This window comes from Apium graveolens, chromosome 10 (assembly GCF_009905375.1).
Source record: "Apium graveolens cultivar Ventura chromosome 10, ASM990537v1, whole genome shotgun sequence".
Lineage (NCBI taxonomy): Eukaryota > Viridiplantae > Streptophyta > Magnoliopsida > Apiales > Apiaceae > Apium > Apium graveolens.
Genome location: NC_133656.1, coordinates 170,585,339 through 170,592,082, shown reverse-complemented (window position 1 = coordinate 170,592,082; position 6,744 = coordinate 170,585,339).

The window sequence follows — 6,744 nt, the reverse complement described above, 5'->3', positions numbered from 1 at the left end:
ATGAATATTACATCACTAACTTTCTTAACTTGTAAACCAAGAAAGTAAGTTAGTTCTCCCATCATGCTCATTTCATACTTACTTTGCATCAATTTGGCAAAATTTTTACAAAGTTTTTCATATGTAGAACCAAATATAATATCATCTATATAAATTTGAACAAGTATATCAGAGCCATTAACATTTCTAAAGAATAAGGTTTTATCAACAGTACCTCTAGTGAAGTGATTTTCTAAGAAAAACTTTGATAGAGTATCATACCAGGCACTAGGTGCTTGCTTCAATCCATAAAGTGCTTTAAAAAGATAGTAGACAAATTCTGGAAAATTTGGGTCTTCAAAACCAGGAGGCTGACTATGTAATAACCCCAAAATTTTGAACTTTCTGAAACCCTTATGAATAGTGTTTTTGCTGATATTGCTGAATAAGAAAACTTTTCATGCCACACTATGTAGGGGTTCTTTTATGGATATTCTGAGATTTTATGGGTACTCTGTATGATATATAAGTGTATGTAAAGATCGTCAGAATCCAAATTTGAACCTTTTGATTTTTCCCGAAAATCCACCAGATATCGAAAGAATTGAGTATAAGGTAACAGGATAAAAAGGAATTAAATTAAAGGATTTTAATAGAGGATCATAAAAGGAATATAATGTATTGGGAAAGGGAACCTAAGTAATAAGATCCCGGGTATGATCCCTCAAACGATAAACGAAAACGAAAGTTAAGCGAACCGTATAACAGATCAGCGGTCATTAGCCAAATAATTAAAAGCTAATCAAAGAGATTAGTGGGGTTGATGTCATCAAACCAATGAGAAGAGGACAAAGGAGGGAGGATGACATCACATGGTGACATAAGCATGACAAGCAAGTGTGTTGTTGGTTGAATTAGAACCACACAAAAATTACCATGGTAAAAAGGTAACAAAACAAATCAAAATGTCAACCAAGCCAACCAACAATTCATTTTCACCAAAAACACAAAGATATTTCACTTTCTTCGTCAAGCTCTCGGCTTTCCTCCATTTTCAAAGAAAGAAAAATCAAAAACCTAGTTCCAAGCTTTGTTAAATTGCAAGGTATTTATCTAAGACTCCTTATGCATAGTTATGGATATCCTATAAGTTTGAGCTCCTAAATCATTCACAATATCTTCCTAAAAATCATGGAAGAAGATGGTGAATAGTGTTTTTCAAGAACTAAAATTTTTGTTCTTGAGTTTTTGTTTAGATTAAGCTTGGATAAGGACTTTTAAGGGTGATTCCAAGCTAGTTACTTGATTATCCACTCTCCAAGGAAGGTATAACCCCTCCAAACCCTAACTTTACTTGAGTATTAGGTTTAGTTATATTGTTATAGTTCATGAGAGGCTTGTTTGTTGTGAATGTAGAGGATAGTTGGTGTTGTAATGTTTTGGAGTTGTAATTCTTGGAGTATTGATTAATGAACTTAAGTGTAGTTTAAATTCAAGTTTAAGAATAGTATAAATTGATAATGTGAAGTTGTTGGGGCTGTTATGATGAAGTATGGATGGAGGTTTGGTTGGGATGTTGATTGTGAGTTGATTGTGAGATGATTTGGAGTGGTTTAAATTTGGGAAATCGCGTAAACATAGCCGTCGTAATGCCCGATTTACCGTAGACTGTTTTTGTTCTTAACATCAGAACCCTTGAACTCACTGTTAGGTTTTGACCATTGCCATGTTTAGATAGTTCATGTTACGAGCTTCGTTTTGATATGTGGTTCGTTTGAATCCGATGTACGGTTTAGGATAAACGACCGTTTTAAGTAACGGCGTTCCGCGACCGAACCATTACCCGTCGCCTTACTTTGAAACCTTGGTTAAGGACTTTAAATGACTAATTGGGGTATGAAGCAATTATGTTAAGTGGATTAGGCAGTTGGTAAGGTATTCGCGAAAGAATCTCCTTAAAACTCTTAATGGTTAATTTATTAAAAATGGTGGAGCTGAGGGTACTCGAACGACTTAGGTGATTCGTTAAACGTAGGAGTGACCATAAGCAAGCGTTACGGTTCAATTGGTTAAAGTCTAGTTTCTTAAGCAACTGGGGTCTAATTCCAACTTATGCTGTTGTTCATAGGTTATCGGACCCACTCTAAGCTTGAGTCTATCCGGGAGCACTCAGGCAAGTTTTCTACCCGTTATACTGTTGTTGTGATGTATATGTGTATATGCATTATCTTGTGATAGATGCATGATTGTTATTAGCAAATTCTTGCGATATATTGGAGCATGTGATATGGTATATATGCATGTCTGTTTCGTAATCTTGATATATATCTGTTGGTTCAAATGCTTATTAGTTGCATAATATCTATGCTAGAGCTAAGCAGTAGTTGCGTATACCCTTAGTATAGGAGACCCAAAGGTGAACATTTTCTAAAACCAGGAGTAGATGTTCCCGAGTATATTATATATATATATTTATATATATATATATTGATGTAGTATTCAAAACTATTAATCGAATAAGGTTTATTCGATAACTTGATATTATTTAATGAATATTATTTCGAATATTCATTCGGGGCTTATGACTCCTTTTATTTTATTTAATGAATATTATTTCGAATATTCATTCGGGGGCTTATGACTCCTTTTATTTTATTTAATGAATATTATTTCGAATATTCATTCGGGGGCTTATGACTCCTTTTTTTTATTGAATATTATTCGAATATTCATTCGAGGGCTTATGACTCCTTTTATTTTATTTAATGAATATTATTTTGAATATTCATTCGAGGGCTTATGACTCAGTTTATTTTATTAACTGAATATTATTTGAATATTCATTCGGGGACTTATGACTCAGTTTAAATTATTTAATGAATATTAGTTGAATATCCATTTGAGGACCTATGATTCCGATTATATACTGAAATATATTCTTTATTTTATTAAAGAATAAGGTGTCGATAATCAAACTTATTTTTTATTATTCAAATAAAGATAGTACTTTCGTATAAGTATATCTTTGGTTATTTAATACTCATTTCAAGTATAAGTTTTACAACTTCTACTTCAATTATTTGTCTAAAGATTATTTTTTATGGGAATATTATTTAAATAATAATATTCAGATATTTTCTAATATATTAGAACTGATTTACTTTATTAAATCAGCATTACTCCAAACACTCTTTAAAGTGTTTTCGAGTCTTTAAAATGATTTTTAAACTCGCTCAAAACCAGAGGGATCCGGCTCTGTGGTGTATTTTATATTCGTAACAAGGTTGCGGTTTTGGTAAATGAATTGATTACTTACCTAACGTTCGGGAAGTAAGTCCATCTATTTGAGTCGGCATAAGCAACATAGGCTCAGTGGGCGTCCATGAAAGTGTAAGTGGCTCAGTGGGAGTCCATCAAATGCGTAAGTGGCTGAGTGGCAGTCCAGCATAAGGTCCTATTGCGACCAGGGTGATGACCAGTGGGGAATTCGTCCGTCTACTAGTAGAAAAGGTTACTTATTGGTATCTTTGCCTGATCAGCAAGATATCAGGTTTATGCCAATGTTTTCTCCTTTCCAAAATTCATTGGATATTGCAACTCTGTTTATAATTTTCATAACAGAGGTTTTCAAGGAGTGTATGAAATGTATATATATATAGGTGTATATATATATATCGGGACTTAATGAAGTATCTCGTAACTTCATTATTTATAATGATATTTCAAGGATTGAATCTATTCAAGTCTTATCTTGTAGTCTCATCTGGGTGATGAACTTTTGAAACTGATTATAACTTGAACGGTGGTAGTTCAAGCAGTATTCGGATATAAGTATATTGGAGTATCTTGTAACTTCATCTTTTAAACTTATATCTAGTAAATGATTATCTTGTGCATGTCAAAGATTTTCGGAAAAACGTTGAGACAAGGTTAAATATAGGAGATCAGCTTGCAATGATATTTTATACAGTTATAAACTGGAACTCTGTGTATATTATACATGTCAGAGGATTTCAAAGATTGTGAAAAGTATATATGTATATATATACTGAATATTTTGCGACTTGGTCGCGTTAAGATATCAGCTTGGTTCATTTCTTCTTGACCAAGACTTTCATGAGTACTATGAGAATGCTCATATATTGTTAATTATTATACATATTATTTCGGTGGGCTTGTTGCTCACCCTTGCTTTCTTCTTTCATCACACAACATCAGATAGACAAGATGAACAGGACCAAGCTTCCAATTCGCGAGCGGATAGGAAACGTTCCGTAGTTTCCTATAGGCGTTGATGTCGCTGTAGCTGAGGTAGGAACTACCAATAGGCTAGGTTTTCAACTATTGATGAACCAAATTTATGTATATTTATGAATTGTAATAATGGCAAAGAAATGTAAATTTATTCAGAAACCCTTTTAAGGTGTATTGGCATATAATTGTGGAATAAAACGACTTGTGATTATTTTTGGATATTCATCTCTGAGACTATAACTTGTGGTGTGTGTGTTCATTGTGGGGTCACAGTACAGAGTAGTTGATTGTTTATTAAGATTGGGTGTTGTTAAGGGAAATGGAACTCGTGACAACCCGGATCCCCGACCCCGGATTTGGGGGTGTTACAGAAATGGTATCAGAGTGAAGCGTTATAAACCTCAGAGATGATGTGATGTTAAGATAATAAGTTTACTAAGATAATAAGAACTCTTGCCAAGTTCATAGTCGGACTACCTAACATAGTACTGACAGTTAAAACCCTTATGGGAACCCTTATAAATATCGTGATAGAAGTATAGTTCGTTATCGTATATGGTAGCGGGACTCTGAACCCTGAGGTTGAGGAGCAACAACGCGATGATGTTTTATTAGTTATTGGAGATCAGATTGTGGATCCGATAGAGCGTCCTAACACGGGACCGGATGATGTTTGTATTAAGGATGTAGCGGTTGAGGATGTTATCCTAGAAGGGATTATCGCTGAGAAGGATCCCGTGAAGGATCCTGACAAGAATGAATAAAGGACCACTGAGGAATTGATGACCATGGTTAGGGCAACTACCAGAGGTAGGATTGGTCGGTCACTACCAGAGGTTCGTTCAAGTTTGTAAAGATAGTAGCCCTTTCACGCGGCTTACTCATAAGACTGAGAAGTTCGAATGGATAGAGAAATGCGAGAACAGCTTTTAAGAACTGAAGCAAGGATTGGTGACGGCCCCTATAGTGGCATTGCCGGATTGAAAAGAAGGTTTTGTGATCTGTAGTGACGCTTCGCATAAGGAATTAAGGTGCTTCTTATATAGAACATCAAGGTAATCGTGTACGTGTCAAGACAATTAAGGGAATATAAAATTCGATATCCCCACCCATGAGCTTGGGCTCGTGGCAATAGTTTTGCCCTAAAGATTGGAGGCACTACTTGTATGGAGAGAAGTGCGAGATTTACCTAAGCCATAAGTGCTCTAGTATATTTTCCCGTAGAAAGAGCTCAACATACGCCAGAGGAGGCGGTTAGAGCTAATCAAGAATTATGATTGGGAGATTTTTATCATCCAGGGAAAGCCAATATGGTGGCTGACGCCCTTAGTAGAAAGGAAAGACTCAAGATGACAATGTCTTTGGGAGAATTGATAAGAGACTTTTAGAAAATGGAAATAGAAGTGGAGGTAACCGGAGCCGGTACCGAAAAGCTGTTTGAGATTGCAATACAGTCCGAATTATCGGAAAAGAACATATTGTGCCAGAAAAAGTGATGAATGAAGGCAGAGAGCCAACAATTAGATAAAAGATTAATACCAAGAAAGTTGATAAGGGAATAATTAGGTATTCCTACAGAATTTGGGTTCCAAATGTTCAAGAGCTTAAAGATGAGATCTTAGATGAAAGCTAGTTTGAGGAATAAGATTTAGAGCAAACCTGAACGTGAGAGTCAGGGAGGTTGACATCAAGATAGAAGAAACCCATAACATAATGAAGTGGAAAACAAGGATTTTTTTTACGTATAAGATAACCCCGATTATGGGAGAAGGTTGGAACAGTTCATACTAAGAAAACAGAAGTTGAACAAGATAGGGAGAATCAGGATGGTACTCCTATTGGGAAATTCATGGACCTGCCTAAACAGAACTTAGACTATTATCTCCAACCACCACCCTGAGGAAACAATGCGGCGAGAAATTCTTTCAGGACCTTTAAGTCGCTAAGCTCTTAGAGTTCCAAGGAACAAGCTGACCCAGTCGAGGCAAGAGCCTGGCTAAAGGAAATATAGGAATCATTTGAGATTCTAAATGATGGACGAATCACAAAAGACTGTTTTTGTCACTTACCCTCCTAAGAGAGAGGCCACCCGCTGGTGAAAGGCCAAAGAAGGCACGGAGCAAGAGATTATAATAAACTGATTAAAGTTCAGTCAACTGTTTTCGAGAAAGTAATTTCCAAGGTTATGGAGATAGTGTAAAAGATTTAGAGCCAGAACAAAGGCAGACGAGTATGATGAATTATGAATCTAAGATTGTAAAAGTTGTAAAGATTCGTTCGGAGGACAAGAATTCCAGAACGACGTGATGTTTGAAGTAAATAATTAGTGGGTTCACGAAATGATTGTAATAGAAAGGATTATAAAGGTAATAGAGTTCGAGGAATGATAAGGGAGTTGGGTATGAGGAAACCCTAAAGACTCGTAGCAAAAGAAATAGAAAAGTATGTAATCGTCAGGATGAGGGTGATTCACCATGAGTTAAAGTTGATGATTGAAGGAATAAGAGATAC